Source organism: Anser anser (genome assembly GCF_964211835.1).
Source record: "Anser anser genome assembly, chromosome: 3".
NCBI lineage: Eukaryota > Metazoa > Chordata > Aves > Anseriformes > Anatidae > Anser > Anser anser.
The window spans coordinates 101,607,675-101,625,847 of NC_139722.1; the positions used below are offsets into that span (position 1 = coordinate 101,607,675).

Below are 18,173 nucleotides of genomic sequence, written 5' to 3' on the forward strand. Positions count from 1 at the left end.
GTGAATTATTGTCATTAGAGGGTATGTAGTTTTGTGTCAAGGGAGAAAAAAAAAAACTTGTTGTGCTATGTGCTACTTTCTGAAGCATTACTTAATGTACCAGTCATTGCTGGGAACATGGAGTCCTTTTAATGCTAGTCAGGTAATATGTCATTCTCTCTGTAGAAACTCTGTGCAGCAGAGACATGAGTTATATACTGATGTAGTTATCAGAAGATCATGTGGTAGCACTAATGTGAGTCACTACAGTGGAGTTTGCCCTGTTTGAAATTTTTACATAATTAAATATAAGTGAGTCATTGTCCAAATTCTGCCAAAGTGCAGATGTCTTTAATTTAACATATGCAATTCAGCTTGCATATGCCTTCCATAGAGTGAACATCTTTCCCTTTGTACACAAGTTGCAGTTAGCTCCAGCCTAGGAGCTGTTTCCTGTCACCATTCAGTGAGCAGCATTCCCACTGCAATCCCTGGCAGCTTTGGTAAAAATAGCTGGAACACTGAGACCTTAAATAGACCTCTCTGCTTCGTTTTATGTTCTGCTGATAATTCTTTAAATGCACGTGGTTAGATCAAAACAAGTGCATTTTTTGTTTCCTTGCTAACGAAGGATGTGGCCTACATTTTCCGGTGAAATACGTTCAGGTGCCTTCTGTGACATCTGTCTCTGTATCAAGGCAAAGAACAGAGGGAGAATAGAAAGGTAAGCAAGTTTCTTTAAAGGAAAGTGAGCTGGAGATGCTTACATAAATGCTGCACTACACATTCTTTTTTAATGATAAACTCCAAGATCGTGCATGGTTAGTTAAAACTCAGGGTTAGTTACAACAGATTGTTTTATCTGAGATTAAAACCACCCTGCATGGAGTTAGCTGTATAATCTACATTTCTGAAGATTTCACAAATCATTTGGTTTCTGAGGTCTGAAGATGATGATGTGCCATTCCCTCTCTGAGTCATTTGGCTGAAGAGGCGGCAGCTTTTCTTCCTTTTTTTTTTTTCCTCCCCCTCCCCTGTTTCTCAGCTGCAAATCGAATTGTTCGTCATCTAGTGCTGAAATGTAACAAAAATGTGATTAACCATCGTATTTAGAAGTAGGTAGTAGTCTTGATGGGCACAGAAGGCAAGAACAAGCATAGATGAAAATGTTGGAGAAATGTCTGATTAACTCATGAGAGATAGCGAAAATGAGTAAGGCTGCTCTTCTAATTTCTGAGTCACTGAGTAGATGCTATTTTTTTCTTATTTGTCAACGTCTCCCTTAATGGGGACATTAGATAATGTTTACTACTGTAAATTCTCTCCCAGGAAGGGAAGGGTTTGATTTGAATCCATTTCAGCTTCACCCACAGGTTGGTCTGGATGATGTACCAAGCGTTTGATGAACGTGCACTGACTTTCAGATTCATTGCCCATCCTACTGACAGGCAAGTTTTGTATGCGTTACTGATTTACTTCACATGTTTAGTGCAAACTGTAATTGGGATGAGTTGTCCATTGCTTGCAGGGCTTTGGCCTCTCTCTACAAGATCTGTACTTGTAATAATACTATTAACGTGTGTAGGATTCTGTTCTTGAAAGGTAACCTTGGAGTCTTGTGTCCACAGTTTTCCTTCTGGCCTGTAAAATGGTGTGCTACCTTTCTTTGGAGCTCAGAGTAGGAGGCTGTGCAGGGGAGAAACCTGTATATTTTGCTAAAAATGTCAGTTCTCCTATGGGAAGACTATAACTTTACACAAGAAGGTAGCAAATATGTCAGCCCATCCACAGAGTAGCCAGCCAAGGGGGGTTGTGTTCCAGACACCCTTGGAAAGCCCCAAGAACTGGCTTAGTAATTCACTGATGCCAGAGTTGAGAAATAAGTTTCTACCATAGTCTCTCTCCCCACACTGCCCAGTTAATGCTGCTAGCAAAGGAAGGAGGAAAAGGAAGTTCACACTCATTCACCTGCTGTAAAGCAGGGATTAGGTGGGTGAGCACTCCTGCTTGCCTGGTGACTAGTCAGACTCAGAACTGTGTGATTTTTGACACCTTATCATGCCTTCTGCCTATTTCTGTTATATTGAAGTGTTCAGCCTTGTTAGTGATCTCTGAGCTTGTTCTTGTTAAACATTTTTTTTTCTCTCCAGTAAAACCTTCATTGCAAAAATTAAAGCTGCATGGCTCTGCCTGAATAGCAAAGCACAGTGTCCTAAATGATGTAACTCAGGTTTTGGGAGCAGGATGATTGCAGTAGCATGAGACTTCTTTTAGAGTAATTAGTCTTGCTGAGAACCAGGGTATAAAAGCCCATGCAGAGCACTGTAATAATGCGGTTGCACCATTTCCAGTATTTGGTTGCCCCTGCACAGCACTGCAGATCCGAGCAGGCATATCCTCGATGATGGTCAAGCAGTGATTTCATCTCTTCAGGCCTGTGCCAGCACTCTGATACAAAATACGTGGGACTCATGCTAAAGGAACCAGTGGCACTCGTCTCCCATACTAAATCAGGAGGTCTTTGAGATCATTAAGAATTGCTTTTACAAAGCTGATGTTTCTGTTAATGGAGCTGAAGCCTGTTCTCCTGCCCTGCTCCTGCCTGGCACTTGCCCATCCAGGCTTCAGCTGCCTGCACTTGCAGATGTTGGGATTTCCATTTCAAAGTACAAACAATTCTAATATTAAAAAGGCTGTTTCCCCAGCGGGAATGTGGGTTGCATGAGCTTTTTGACTTTTCTTTTTCGTCTTTTGATCCTATGTGATAACACCTTTAGATCTATCACTTTTTTTTTTTTTGTTGTCAGCATCACAGTGGACAAAATGTCAGGTGAAGTTAAAGTGGAAAGCTTCCTTGGAGAGATGAAGGTTGTTTTCCAGGGCCCGTTACATGGATGAGTTTGCTGGGGTCTAGTCTGCTAGGACGTATCCTCACTTAACTTAAATTTGCTCAACTGCTACATAACCAAGGGATAGCCTTGGACATTAAGTAAACCTACAGATAGAGGAAAAAGGGATTTTCTAGAGCACCTGCATGCCTTTTGGAGACTTGGAGTTCAAAAACATCTGATAATGTAGCATTCAGCTGTTTTTTCTGTAATGACTTTTATCAATGAGCCCTAAAAGCATTGATATTTTCAGGGTTTATGGCTGAAGAGAGCTGCAATGTCCTTGAACTATACACTAGTCAAGGGAGCGGTATCTCCATCCTCAGCTGGTAAATTCCCATGTATTGTCAAGTGTGCTGCTTAGTTCTTTCTCTCTGGGATGTCCAGCTGGTACCAGGACCTTGGCTGACTGTGTGGTACACAGACACGAGGCTGGTACCACACTCAGGTGCCGCCTGGATTTCCCGTTGTCCTCAAAATGTCTCCTCATATATTATATAGCGAGGATAATCCTTTGTTTAATTTTTTTTAACATTTTGAAAGGAAAATAAGGGTCTCATTTAGGTCTTTCCATTTTCGCATGATAGTACAGTTGAACAACATGTACATGTGTTAATTAAACATCCGTTCTTATCACTGTTTTGGTAAGTGTCCTGTAAATTTAATCACTACGACACCTCTGTACACATTGCAATCCTTTTTAAGATCTAGAGAAAAATCCTGGTGGATTATTCAAAGCACTAAATCACACAGAATTACAGTAGTTATTAGAGGCATTAAAACCTGTGATAAGAAGCTTTATCATGCATTTTTGGGGAGGCTTAGTCTTTATCACAGATGACTGTAAATAGAAGTGAACAGTAAAAAAACTTGATAACAGTTTATTTTACAGTGCATCAATAATCAGGTACTGTAATTACAGTATAATTACATGATAATTATTGCATAGTAGGTAACTACAGTATATTAGTGTTTTCTTGTTTTTCTATTACCAAAACTACCTGTAAGATGTGAGCAAATCAGGGGCCTTAGTCTACTCCCGTTTACCATGGGTTTACGCACACAAATGCACACACACATTTAGATTTACATTACATTTGCATTATATATGTATTTTGATGGAGTTAACCCGTTTATATGGAAGAGGAACTAACAATATGACATGGTAAAGTATATATATTGTATTCCACATATACACTTATCAAGAATTAGGGCTATAAAAGAAGGGAATTGAATTTTGGCTGTGGTTACATTCGGCTATCTAATTTATTTTTCCCCCTCATTTTTGGCACTCAAAAAGTTGTGGTAATGTTGATCACTTAGTTAAACCTCTCAATTCCAGACCTACTCAGTGTATGTGTGTTTGTATCATATCTGCAGATTATTTATCTCTGTACATCCACATCTGAATACAGATTATATTATTACCAGTCTCTGATAATTGTATTCAGGCTGTGTATGCATGCCTTTGTTTACATATTTCCGGTAGTAGCTCTGAAGTGTTCTGTCATTTTTGGGTGTAGGCTGAGTGAAGATACCCAATTAAGTATGACTTCTAATTTAATGCTGTTTACAATGTTAAAGCTTCCAGTTAATTAAGAATAGTTGTGAAGCCTGCGGAAGAAATGTTGTACACATTGAAATTAAGAGCTTTTCTTGATAGCAAGTGCTGAACACGTAATATAAAAATAGTCCGTGAGGAGTATGGAGCAACTTTGACTCTTCTCAACTTTGCTTGGAGCTGTACTATAACTCTGTGCACAAATTTGGGCAGCACGCCCCAATGACGTTACAGAGAGTTACGAGAAAGTCCAAAGGAGGAGCATTGAGAATGATAAGAGAGCAAGGAAATGTGACCTGTCAGGAAATATTGGTGGGGTTGGGGGTGCTTAGCCTGAAAAAGAAACATTGGAGGGAGAAGGTGATGATGGGCTGTAAGAATATAAAAGATTGGTGGAAAAGAAAGTGAATAGTTTATTTTCCATGTGCACGGTGAGAAGTGGAAGGGTATGGGAGTTTGTTAAACTGAACCAAACAAAATTCAGATGAGGGATTAGGAATGACCTTCAAAGGTAGGTAAAATAAAACACCAGAACAAGCCAACTGGGGACCTTGTGGCATCTCTTTGATTTTTTTCAGAACAGACTAGACAAATATCTGTGAGGCATGACAAAGGTGTGTATATGGTCCTGTGTGGCAGCACAGAGGAGGACAGAAGACATCATAACAACACTCTTAACCTTGTTTTCTGTGCTTTGGTATGTGACAATCTGCTTAAGAATCATGATTGTGTTCCCAATTTGCTTACCAGTGAGTGGAGGGAAAAACAGGTGGTTTGCTCATCTGAAATAAAATTTCTATCCAGTAAAAGGGCTTGGAAAGAATCAGCATCCACAAGGGCTTGGTAAACTACTGAAACTCTTTGTTTCTGTCAAGAGTTGAGGGCAGTTGCTACACTGACTGAAGTTGGTGGCAAAAATTCCATTGGCGTGGAACAAATGTTAGCTTATAAACGCAAATGCCTGCATTGCTCTTCTTTGTGAACTAGTGATTGTACATGCCAGGCATAGCTTATGCTGTTTAATATTAAAGTATACAGTGAGAATAATTGCATTTCCAAACGTAGTGACCCTACTGTTAACTTCAGCTTAGTAACTACCATGCAGTTCCAGCATCTGAGGTGTGAATGCACACTTGACATGTTCTGGTTTCCTTTTCGCATCCTTTTGACTGAGTTAAATGTCAAGTAATATATTTACTATACGATACGTATTGATTAGGGAACTTTGTTTAATTTTCAGGGAAAAGAGTATTTATTTCTCTTCTCTGAAACTAAAGCTCATTGTGATACCTAGGGGAAAAAAAAATAAAAATTAAAGTTTTATTTCTATAGTAGCTGATGTTAGTAAACATTGAGAGGAATGACCCAGCTGGAGAACATTTTGTCTGAGACACCATAAATTCTTCCTGCAAAAGATATTGATGGTGTTCTTTTAGGCTGGTGTGTACAATTCAGTATGGAGACGTAGTTTTCCATTTTCGTTGTTTTTTAAACAGATGACCATTGAATAAGTACTGTATTTCCAATTTTCTAATTGTACTACAAGATGACCATGCTCTTGAGCATGTGGAAAGTATGTTGCATTAAGTGATACTCCTAAAACTGCATAACTTTCCCTCTGGGAAATGCTTCAAATACAGGTTTATGAGATGAAACTTCCCTCTTAGGTGCAAGTGACACTTATGGCCTCTCTTCCATGTAGCCGATTATCAAATGGTGTGGCAAATGCCAGACTGCTGAGGAACATGGAAGCACTACACTTTCAGGACGAAGGTTCAAATCTTAATGACTAATTTGGAGGTTGTTGGTTCCTTTGTAAGAATTTAGGAGGAAACATGAACAGAAAGATGCTGAGGTTGCTGTTTATGGCTGAGGCCACTTTCGTGCATTCCACCGAGTGTATTTACAGTGCTCATTATACTGTAGTGGGGCTTGTACTCCATTTCAGAAAGGGGACTCCAGTGATTATCTGAAGATAATGCACGAAGGACTTTCTAAAGTACTGTTTTGTCTTGTAGTATTTTCAGTGCTAATGTTTTTAGGATATGATTTTTCTCAAAATTGGTTTTATTTTAGAAAACATTCCTTTATGGAGGCACATTAGAGAGGAAAGGTTAGGATTATTTAAGGGAGGGGAATTAATTGTGTCACTTCTATGGGCATTAGGCAAATTGCCTCACTTGAAGTTAAGAGGCAGCATGGGAGTATTTAAGTATAGGGTGCCTGCAATGCACTTTATGATAGTCTTAGCTTACGACCTTATATCATTTTATTTCTCTATTAAATGAAAACATTCCACACCGAGACTGGGATTGTGCACGGTGCAGTAGTTAGCGCTTCGTGTTCTGAAGGCTGTGGTATTCCGTGATAAAACAGTGAAGGAAATGTAGGATACTCAAGAAGTTTGCATGATAATCCAAGACATAAAAGATGGTATCTGATAAGCATTAGGATGAAAGATATGAAAATGAGATGGAAAAGTGTCCGACTCAATATTAAGTTCTATGTCTTTTACACATAAACTTGTTTTACACTGCATAGCAGATGTCAAAGTAAAGAGAATGACTTAAAAAATAATTATGGGCTATCCAGAGATACTAGGCTTCAGAGGTAGTAAAGACCTTACAGGTCAGTCCAGTGATGGTGCTTAACATTTACACATTAATTTGACATTTTACAGGGGAGCACTCAGAAATCTAGAAACAGACTGTGCTCTCTGCCCCCAAACAGAAGGGGCTGACTCAGAGCACCCTCCTGTCATGGGGAGAGAGGATAGTGGCTGATAAAACATGCTGTTTCTGATTTCTATTTTACATGAAACAAGTTCTCACAGGAGGAACAAAAAGATGCCTTCAGACGCTAGCAATACTGAGTTGCTTTCTGTGGGGGGCAAATTCTGCCCCTGCTGATGTGTGTTACCTTTAGTCTGACACCATGGATATTGCTGCTTGGGGAAATAGGCAGAGGTAGCTCCTGGATAGGTTCTGATGCACTGTACATGGTGCTTGGCCCAGTGCTTTGCAGAGAGACCATCTGGACTGTGAGCAGAGATGCAGTTCTGAGGTGCCGGTGTACCTTCAAGTCGGAAATTGAAAAATATATGGAGTTTAGACATTTTCAGGGCTGGGGGGGCATCTGAATTCTCAAGATTACTGTTTATAACATATGCATAAATTCTTCTGAAGTCCAAGTTTGGGGTATATAATTCTTCCTTTGACACCAGCCGAATCCTACATTTTGCAGAATGGATATTTCAAGTACAGATGCTTTTGAATGAGAACAAAGACGTCATCGGTATTTTATTGCAAACCAAGCAAGTACTTGTGAACAGACAGCATCTTTGTGGAGCCAGCTGTTTTTCGCAGTCGAGATGTGCTATGTTCATGAAGCAGCCAGGAATAGGAACATGGAACAGTACACCACCACTTTCTTGTCAAGAGTTCTCCTTCTCAGGAATTTAGAGCTTCATTTAAGTGATGTAACATGAAGCTCCAAATGTCAAAGAGGTCTAGATCACCAAGGCTTTGCGTATTTTAGGCTACTTGGCTCAGTGTAATTCACCAATCTTAGATGCACTTTTGGAAAGGTGTTACTGCCCCAGTTCATCTAAATGGATGCTGACTTGCCTACTCAGTGATAAGCCTTTAATTGTCAAAGTTGCTAATAAGCTTTGTGATCAAAGGTATGTATAAGAGGAGAGGGAGGAGGGTGAAAAGCTCTTTATGAAAAGCTGCAAAGTCCAAAGTAAGTAACAGCCAGTGCTTTACAACAAAAAGGAATGAGATGGGTGGTGTCTCTGTGCACATTCATTAAATCAATAAAAGGCAAAGGCCAAGGAGACTGGAAAAGTGCAGGGCAGCATCAGGAGCCTCCAAAGGGAGAGCCAAGCTCCCTAAGGTCAAAGGCAAGCAAGAGTCAGCCAGGCCAGAGCAGCCCAGCAGAGCCCATGGGTATGTGCATTCCTCTCCATAGGGCAGTTAAGGTAAGGAGCTAGGGAGAGTGTCTCTAAAGCACTTGTGCAGACTTTCCGTGTGAGTTGTGGCTTGTCTTTATCTTTGGAGGAGGCTCAAAAAGAGAACTGCTACCTTTTTGGTTAATTGAGCCCATAATGGGACTTTGTTTGAGGTTTTGGTAGACGAAGTGTGGTTTAGCACTACGAGGCAGAGCCTAGGAAACAGAATGTGTGCATCTAGTGTTTGGCTGCTTATGTACATAATGTAAGTGTAAGTCTGGCATTTTTATGATCTGCCATTGCCTTTGAATGTGTGTCATGGCGAGACACCAAGATCCTCCACTGAGGAAGTGCTGCTCCAATCTTCTGGGCAGCACACTTCTAGATGAAGCAATGTTAACTCCTTCTTCTCTATCCAATATTTCCTCTGATGTTAAATAAATAAAAGCACCAAAGGATTTCCCCAAAGGGTTTGAAAAATAATTTTAGAAATGTTTTTTGCAGCAGAATCATTGGAAAAACGGAGTATTAATTTCTATGGGAATTGTTTCCATTCCAGAATTCTTTTTATAGAACCTATTTTTAAGTAGAAGTTCTTGCCATCTACTTTATTCACATTTGGTTTTAGTATTCTCACAATTGTATAGATCATACACAGTTGGAGGGTTTTTTTCATCTCCTGTGTTTTATTATCGCATCTGTAAAGCAGAAAAGGTGATACTAGCTCCTGTTGTGCAATACTCTGGGCTCACTAGTAAGTCTACTACTAAGTACTGTTGAAAACTTAGATGATGTAGTGCTTACAGCCTCAAAATCTTACTGCTGAACACTGATGTTAGTTGTGGTTTGGGGGAGATTTTTTTTTTTTGTACCCACTTGATTAGTGGGAATAGTGGAAATTGTGCAGAGCTCTTTAGTTCACGTAGGGCATAATTACTCTAGAAGGCAATAACTTTGGTTGTCACCTCTGGAACTAAATTGAAACTGCTTACTGAGAAGTGAGTGATACTCTGTGCCCAATATCCAACCTTAAAGCATCAGTCAAACTTCAAAAATTGTTCCTGCCGCTGTGCCAAGCCTGCTTGAGCTGCCCTCGGAGCTGCAGTAACAGTAGGGCGGGCACAGTAGATGGGATTCCCCAGAGGAGCCCCCCTTTCATGGGACAACCTCGGTGTAATCATCAGCGCCCGCAGCTTGGCACAGCCGCAGGGCCAATGTCACGGCTGTCCCCGGAGCTGCGTGGGTGGCTGGGCCAGGCAGGGCAGTGGCAGGCAGCACAGCCACCGTGATCCGTGTCCACTCTGCGGCTGCTGTTACACTTTCACTGGGGCCCAATCGTAGCTGGAAGAGTAGGTCTGGAAGAGGGGGGTCTTAGCACAGCCTGCGAAATGTGCAAATAAGGGACAGAAAAGGAACACGAGTTGGTTTAGTTGAGATCTCCCTATGTGTGATTAAAAATGTATACCTTCATTTGTTTTTCCTCATGCAACCAAAGCATAGTAGAAGAAAGAGACCTGCTCAGGCATCCAGGGTTTTGCCAGGAAGGTCAGCTTCCTGAAATGAGATGGACAAATAAATTAGGTAAAAGTGATCACTAAGAAAAAAAAAAAAAGTGAACTTTAGAGTAAGATCTTGACAAATGAAATCTTTTTGCAGCGCAAGATTTGAGGAGCAGCAGGCTGTTAAGTAATCGCAGCAGAGAGCACCATCTGAACAGAGAGATTAAAACAGGTTTCATCTTCTTTCAACAGTAGCTGCGGTGTGGTTTTTGTTGTTATGACTTTTTGCAGGCGTTGTATACACAAAAATCACATTATTCTCCTCCTGCTGACGTAGCGGATGATGTCGAGGTGCCTGCTCAGGCCTGTTCCTCAGCAAGGCAGAGCCTGCAGGGCTTGCCAGGCTCTGGGGCTGTGCTCGGTGTCGGGATTTGGGAACCGTCCTCCTTTGTGCTGAGCCCTCTGAGCTCTGTCCCTGGCAGTGAGAGTTGACCTCAGTGAGAACCACTGTGCAGGGTAAATCTCCATTCTCCTCCAGAAAAGCCTTGCATGTTGTCTCTTCTCAAAAGTTACGCTTCCATGAATTACACTCGGGAGGCGGACAAAGAATGTAGGAACAAATTAACTGTATCTGTGCATTTAGAAGCAAAGTTAATAATTTCCCAGGCAGCGCTTACAATGTCATTTTTTTTTTTTTTAAGTGACATTTAACTATCTCCAGGTAGATCTCTTCCAAATTCCATTTCAGACAGAGAAGAGGGATCAGCTGGAGGAGCTCAGGGCAGCAACCAGCTGAGCGCTTGCTTGGCGCCTGCAGTGAGCGCTGCACAGAGGGAGACATCAGTGAGGGACGGCGCGATGGAAAATAATGAACGTACCGACGGGCTGGGACCACAGGCAGAAAATGGAAATCTCAGTTTCCTGAGAGGCACAATCACACTTTGTTAAAGGAGTATTTTGAGGAAACAAATAAGATTAAAAAAAATTACTTCTCTCAGAAGCAATAGAAAAGGAATTTCTCATGGAAAATGAGTGCTAGCAGAAATATTTTCATGATATGAGTGTTGCGCTGTTGTGCTTGCAGGCTGTGCGGAAGAAGGAGAGAAAGTGAAACCAACTGGGAGCAGCTTGAACAGTTTCACTGTCAAGGCCAAGAGAAATGAGAGATACAAAACAATCAGTGGTACATTAGATAACTTTATAATTGTTTACTTTAACATGGAAAACATTTACTCTTGTGTGTGTGGAGTCATCTTTTTTTATTTTTCTTTGGTGTTAGTCTGCCTCACTTCCAATGGCAGCAGTCTGATCTGCTCTCAGCTGAGCCCCGCTGTTTGCTCCACATGTAGCTGGAGGTTTTGGCAGATCCAGGCATACAGCCAGCTCAGCAGAATGTATGCCGTAGTTCTGCATTTCCATTCTAACAGTTAATTATTTGCTGATTCTAAGCAAAGGTTCTGCATTCATTCTTGTGCCAAACGTGGTTAGCGTTAAACCCGTACCATGCATTAAGCCTCTTGGCTATGGGGTGCAGATTTGCTACTTAAATGTTTTTTTCTCTCTGCCAGCTGATTTGTTCTGGCTATCTATGCAACAGCAGTTGTCCCAGTGATCTGAGTAATCTTTTCATTGCAGCGGCTTTCAAGTGTCCGTGTTTTCATAAGGAATCAGGTAGTTCCTTCTATTCCATAGTCAAGTAATGGCAAAGAGCTTGGGGAGTGGGATTTTAGCTGGGACAGTGTCCTGGAGAAGACTTCACGAGATGAATGGTAAAGTACTTATACAAGAGGGAGAGGAAAAGTCCTGACTCAGTGCTGAGTTCAGCCTACATGCTGTCTTCTGGGAGATGGTGGGGTGAGAGAGAATGTGCCTGGTGGCACGTGGCGTGGAGGCACCGTCTCCAGCACGCCAAGCGTCGCTGCTGGGAAGCAGACTTCTCAAGCAGCTTCTCACAGCTCTGGCCATCCACTGGTTAACCTGATCATGGCTAGCATGGCTTACTACAGGGTAGGTATAGATCGAATGGTCCTGGGTTTCCGTTTGTGCAGTTATGACTCAAGTGACTGCAGCAGATGTGCTCTTGATGTGGAGCAGCAGAAGTGGAGGTGTATGAGAGCCAACATATAAAATGGTATAAATTGGATAATATTTGGGCCTCTGATGTCTCGGTGCCCAGGGACTTCTTAGGCCATAACACCCATTAGCAACATGGGAAGATAGGTGTGTAATTCTCACTTTGGAGGAAAATACTTTCCTTAGTGTCCATGTGCCAGCTGCATCAACTCAGAACACTGTAAGGAGCTCCATTAAGTTCTATTGGGTCCATAATCTGCACATTAAGAAAAATTTACATGATAGATGGAGCTGTTAAAGTCTAATTGGGTAATCAAAAATTAGTTAATGTGCCAAAATATGTATTTAGCTGATAAACTATAATGGTTCCAAAGGGTTCTGGTATTAATAGAAGGCATGGTTGCACATTAAGGAGTCAAGAGTAAGATAGTGCTCTTCTAACACGCGTTTCAAGCAAAGATCCCAAAGCTCTTGACAGATATTAAATCACTTATTGATTTGATTTTTCCAAAATATGTCCATCCAAGGCTCTGGGGGAATATATGTTAACAATAATGTCAAATTTGAACATAAATAATAAATTATAATTTCCCCCCACTTCCAAAGTCTATCAAGTGTAATATACACTCCTGCTCTCAAACCCAGTTAAAATCTGTCTAGGCTGGGTCATCTTTAATTAATCTGCTTTATGTACCTATGATAAACCGTATTCACTTTAGTGGTAAATAAGCAGAACCCCAGTGAAATTAACTGATTTGAAAAGGGTTAAAGTTAGTGGCAGAGTCAGTAAAAAAAAAAAAAGGTGATATTGCTGGTTACTTGTCCATTACCCTGAGGGCAACCAACACAGCATTTTTGTATTCACGGAGCCAGAAAGATGTTTGGGCATTCTGGAAATTGCTTCCTTGCCTATTTGTTCAAATTTCATTATTTTGTAAATGGAGGAAATGAATAAGAATTTTTAAATAACTCTTCTCTTGAATAGTTTCAAAATGTCCTAATGTATTATTAATAACATGCCACTCCCACATTATAATAGCATGTGGTTCTGTGTTTGTACAGCACCTATTGTAATGGTGACCTCGTCCAAGTGGCTTTTTGTAGGCTCTTCTACAGTACAAACAGATAGTGATCACTTTATTTGAAGAAAAATAATGTTTTCCTTGTTTTATGGAGAAAATGGAGGCACAAAGGTAAAACCTGTCACAGAACTAGGACTAGGTGCCAGGCTCAGGTGTGGCTTTGCTGCTCTGACTACTTGAGCACAGAGGCATTCCTAAGCTTATGCCTCTTAAAAACAATTTATGCTTTGGTGCATATGTAATGTGCCTTTCCTTCTTTATGGGATTTATAACTATCTTGAGTGTATTGAACCTATTGTGCTCTAAAAAGGCCTCTGGACATCTAGAAGTGCCAGACAAATGGCCAAAGTCCCTTCTGCTTGACTAGGCACAATTCTGAGGAGGGAAGGAGAATCTCTCCAGGAAAAGTCAGACATTGGGTAACCTAATCCTATTTCCATGCCATGTAAATATTTAAAGACAAAATGCAATAGCCACATTGTTGAATTTCCTACTTTGGATGACTGTCACATTTTTAATGATAGTTGAATAGTTTTGTATTTTATTTATGTGGTGTCATTTGTTTGCTGGGGAATATGAATTGAATGCTTTCCTTGCTTCTGAATTCGAAAATGCATTTTCCCAATATCATTAGTTGAAGGATGTTAGACAACTGCATGTTTTCTCTTCCACATAAATAAATAAATAAGCCAAGTGTCATGATTGTTTGCTGTCTAATATACATAGATCCAAATGTATATTGAAATGCTGTTTGAAACAGATGAGTCACTGCTAGACTTTCTGACATCTCCCTAGAAAGAGAAAAAAAAAAGATTCTCTTCAAAAAAAATGTAGAGAGGGAAAAAAAGAAACAGTCGCTTGTTTTTTTGGGAAACCTCTGAGAAAGGAAAAAAAAAAAAAAGATGGGGAATAATGAATTCATCAAGCTGAAAATGCACAGGCCAATGGAGCGCTTAGAGTTCAATAGAAGGCAAATGGAAAGAGAGCCCCCATTACTGTTGAGATACAGCGACACGGCTCCACTAATCGCTTGGTCATGCTTGGTAGACAGTAAGTCATCACAGGCCGTGACATGGTGAGAACAGGTGCCAGGGTTTGCTGTAAGAAGAAATTGTTTATTTAACATCCACAACCAATATCGCCTCCCTCCTTTACCTTGCATCTCTGTGCCCAAACCCATCCATCTCTGCAGGGGAAGAGCATGCCAGGCAGCACAGGGAGTGTTTTCGGTAGGCTGTGACGAAGGTGGTGATGCACAAACCTGGCCCATAGCTGCAATTAGGCACGTGCTGGTAATGAGGGACAGAATTGTTGTGGTCTTGGCGGAACCAGCTGGTGGGTTCAGTTGTGTCTCTACATGAGGAGGAGGAAGGTGGGAGTGCCTACTGACATTAGCATAGGTAGGCCGAGGTCTGCGTGAGTGTGAAAATGAGCAGGGTGGTACCTCAGGGCCTGAACTGAAGTAACAAGCTAGAGGTTTGTCTTCTGCTTCCAGTCATTGTTGGAAAAACATCATGGGCCCCTTCGGCAGAGCTTCCCGTCCTTCCTCAACATGGATTTAGGTGGTACCAGGTGAGCAGAGATGTGTATTGTACAGGCGCTATCAAAAAGCCAATAGTTAATATACATCAGGATTTACATTGGACAGGTCATGAAATACAGTGTCACCAGGACAGAAGATGTACAGACTGAGCTATGTAAGAGGTTCATGAATTCATTTTTTTTTTTTCTAAATAAAGGGTTCAAACATCATTTTGGTAGATTTTGAACAGTCTATGTCACCAATTTTTCACCTCTTGAACAAAATTTGTGGTACTCACTAGCTTCAAAATTCATAAAAGTGCCAACATTGCTCTTATATGGAATATGCCTCCTCCCCTATCCCATCCCCCACCTTTTTTTTTTTGTTATTGTTTTTTAAACTAAAATCTGCTAGGCTTTGTCTTTGAAAACTGACCATTTCAATTTGACCAAAAGAAAGACACTGAACTGAGTGATGCTGAGCTGGGAAAATGGTATCTGGGAACTTTCAATCATAACATCAGGGAGTCTCCTCAGACCCCAGTCTTTCAGGGTAAGTAAGTTTTGTTGCAGTCGTGCCCATTGATTAGTGCAATGGATGGGTGCTTGGAAGAACTGGGTGCTATTCTTGGCTCCTGCCACAGACTTCCTATGTGCTGATGAACAAGTCTTTTAGACCAAAGCTTTTTTCGTTGTGAGAATTTCCTTGCATTTTAAATCTGTGGGGAATTAAATGGAATGGACATTTAGATTCACTTCCCCACCTCCTTCAGTAATAGATGAAATGGAGAGGATATGGAAGCGTGTTTAAAAGATCAAATCAATGCACTTATTTTGTAACCAGGAAATAAAGGGAACAAGCTGTTTAAAAATAAAAAATAAAAAATACACATCTGCTTTTTTTCCCCAACCTCCCTTTGAGATAAATCAAAATCAGTCTTTGAAAGATTAATTGTGGAGTCCATATCTCACAACTATGTAGCTGAGGACTAAAAAAAAACACCATAATGTTGACTAATAAAACTGTCTAGCTATACAAACCTTTAAAATCAAGAAATTGCCTGTCCACATGTTTTTTCTGCCACATATCTTAATTAGCTCCACAAATAACAGTGTCTGCTTTCACTTTCTCATCTATTAATTAGCCTCATACTACTGTGAAGTGAGCAGTGAGAAAATAGCTATTCTTTGTTCCTTGTGTTATAATACGGGACATTACCTTCATTCTGACCTGAGGACAAAGGAATACTCTTTATGCACTTTATGAGAGCATGGTTATCTTACAAGGCCCCTGAATTCATTTGTGGATTTGCTTTAGCTCTGGAGAAGAAAGTACTTAATGTTCTGAACACACACATACATACATACATACATGTGTATGTATATATAAACACAAAATATTAAATCTAAAATAATGTACTGTGATCTGCTCCAGGGTGTTCTGCCGTGATTAAACTCATATTAGGAAAAAGAAAGAGATTGGAAGACCAGAAGCTAATTTAAAAATACAAAATTTAAAAGAAGCTAATTTAAAAAATAAAAATCTCGTGTTCTTGATTAAGGCAGAAACAAAGAATTGGGATTTTTTTTTTTCCTTTTCGATCAAAAAGAAGAAATAATAATGAAGAAAGAAATGGTAATTTGAACTCTGCCCCCTCTTTAAGAGCAATGCCCAAATTTCCTTGAGATAAATATTAGTCTGGATAGCTAGCAGATTCACCCACAACATTACCATTGCTCCTTGCAGTCCTTACTGAGACAAGATAAATTCTTTTTCTGTTAAGGCATGTGTGTGAGCTTGCTAAATGAGCTCTTAATTAACAGTCTTCTCAAATCTAGCACCTCAAGTACCTTAAAATTATATTGTTTTGGGGGTGCTGACCTGTGAAAGCAGAGGTTTTCAAAGGGCATCGCTTGTACTTATAAGGTTTCTGAGTGTCCAGAGTAACAAATACAGTATGGGTATTTTCTAGTCCTGTGAAAACTATCTAACCTAGTACCGAAATTTCCTTTACTGATGGCTTTAGTTTTATTCTCTGGAGTTGATCTTCAAGTTGTGGGGATTGAGCTGGAAACTGTTGGGTTTTCCTGCTGCCTAAATGTTTTCTATCATCAGAAAATCGCAGAGCACCTTGTTGTGAGAGGCTGTCTGTGTTCAGAACAAAGCGGTTTGGAGGGACTGGAAGAGTAGGGATTTATGGCACAGCATCAAAGTGCAGGTAGGTAACTGCTACTATACCCAGAAAAATGTGATCCCTACATAGTCCTAAGTTTCCACAAGTCAAACTTATTATGATATCAGTTATTCAACATCTCTCTGGTAAGTAAAAGTTCAGTCTGAGGATCTATCTACTGTTTCATCTTGATTAGCAAAAAATGATTAGGTCAGGCGTAGCTGATTTATCTTGATATAGTTGAAGTCTGTATACCCATCTTCAAGTTTAGATCATGTTTCCCATCATAATATCTGAGAGTCTTTAACTATCTATCATGAGAACTCTTGAGAACTCTCAGTTCCTCATTTAACAAGGAATAATTAGAGAATTCAGTATGTCAATTTTGTCTGATTAAAAAAAAAAAAAAAAAGAAAAAAATGTCCTCTTCCCCTGTAGTTTGTCAAGTTTATTCTATGTATCATCGAAGTTGGGTAAAAAGATAGGTCATTCAAAGAAGACTGTGTAGCATAGTATGAAGGTTGTTCTTTCAGGTTCATAAAGTGATCTGATTTCATTTTGAGTTCCCAATTGATGTTTGTTTTTATTTAAAATGTCTGTAAGGGTAACTGTTCAGAATGTACTATCCAAGATAATAGCATTAACTGGCATGGCTGCAAAATCAATAATAGTAACAAAAATATACCTCTACTGATTAAGAGTGACATAAAATAAATTTGTTAACGAAAATGGATGTAGTCAACAGTTTAAACACGTGTCTTAAATACTGTAACACAGTTCATAGGTCTTATTTTAACTTTTAGGTATTTTTTTTTTTTAAAAAGGAACCTTTGAAAATGTGTGTTGAATTTCTCTGCTTTTAAAAAGACAAGCAAAACTAACCTAGAAAGTGTTTTGCTTCCTCCAATAGGGCCCTCACCTATAAAAATAAACAAAGCTGTGGTAGACTTCACCTAGAGAAAGAAATTGAAAATGCTAATTCAGAAAATATAAACTAGTTTGAAGGACAGATCTTTGTCATCAGGCTTCATGAGAAACAGCAGAGCAGAAATAAAAATAGATCATTGACCAAAAATACCCTTTTCCATTTTTAAAACATACATACAGCTGATTTCAAAACTACCCCCCAAAAAGGGGTCTAACTCCAAGGTCAAGTACTCTTGAGGGTTTTGTTGTTGTTGTTGTTTGCTTTGGATTTTTTTAAGAGCAGGAGTCATTACAGTGATGAAGAAGAGTGGTTTGCAAGAATATAAAGCCTTGAATTGAGTCTTTGAGACCAGTATGGAAGCATACACTCAAAGAGCTGTGACCAGCAACAAGGCACTCCATGTCAATCATGTCACTTCCAAACCTGATAGACTCATACTGCAGCTTTTTGAGGTCCTTTCTGCACTGACTCGTGTTTTAGACATAGAACAGAAATATAGATGTGTGGGCTACATGA

General features: G+C 39.9%; 1 protein-coding gene across 23 annotated transcripts in view; it reads left to right on the forward strand.

Annotated features, from left to right (window-relative positions):
* Window positions 1-18,173, forward strand: part of ESRRG (estrogen related receptor gamma) — a 405,552-nt gene that overhangs the window by 67,385 nt on the left and 319,994 nt on the right. For 6 of the 23 annotated variants that reach the window (XM_083828184.1, XM_083828165.1, XM_083828167.1 and 3 more), the window contains exon 1: window positions 1-18,173. This exon is cut by the window's left edge and continues 13,088 nt beyond it; it is cut by the window's right edge and continues 28,255 nt beyond it. The exons of the other annotated variants lie outside the window; for them this stretch is intronic. The gene's annotated coding sequence lies outside the window, so the exon portion shown is untranslated. 23 annotated transcript variants of the gene reach the window in all.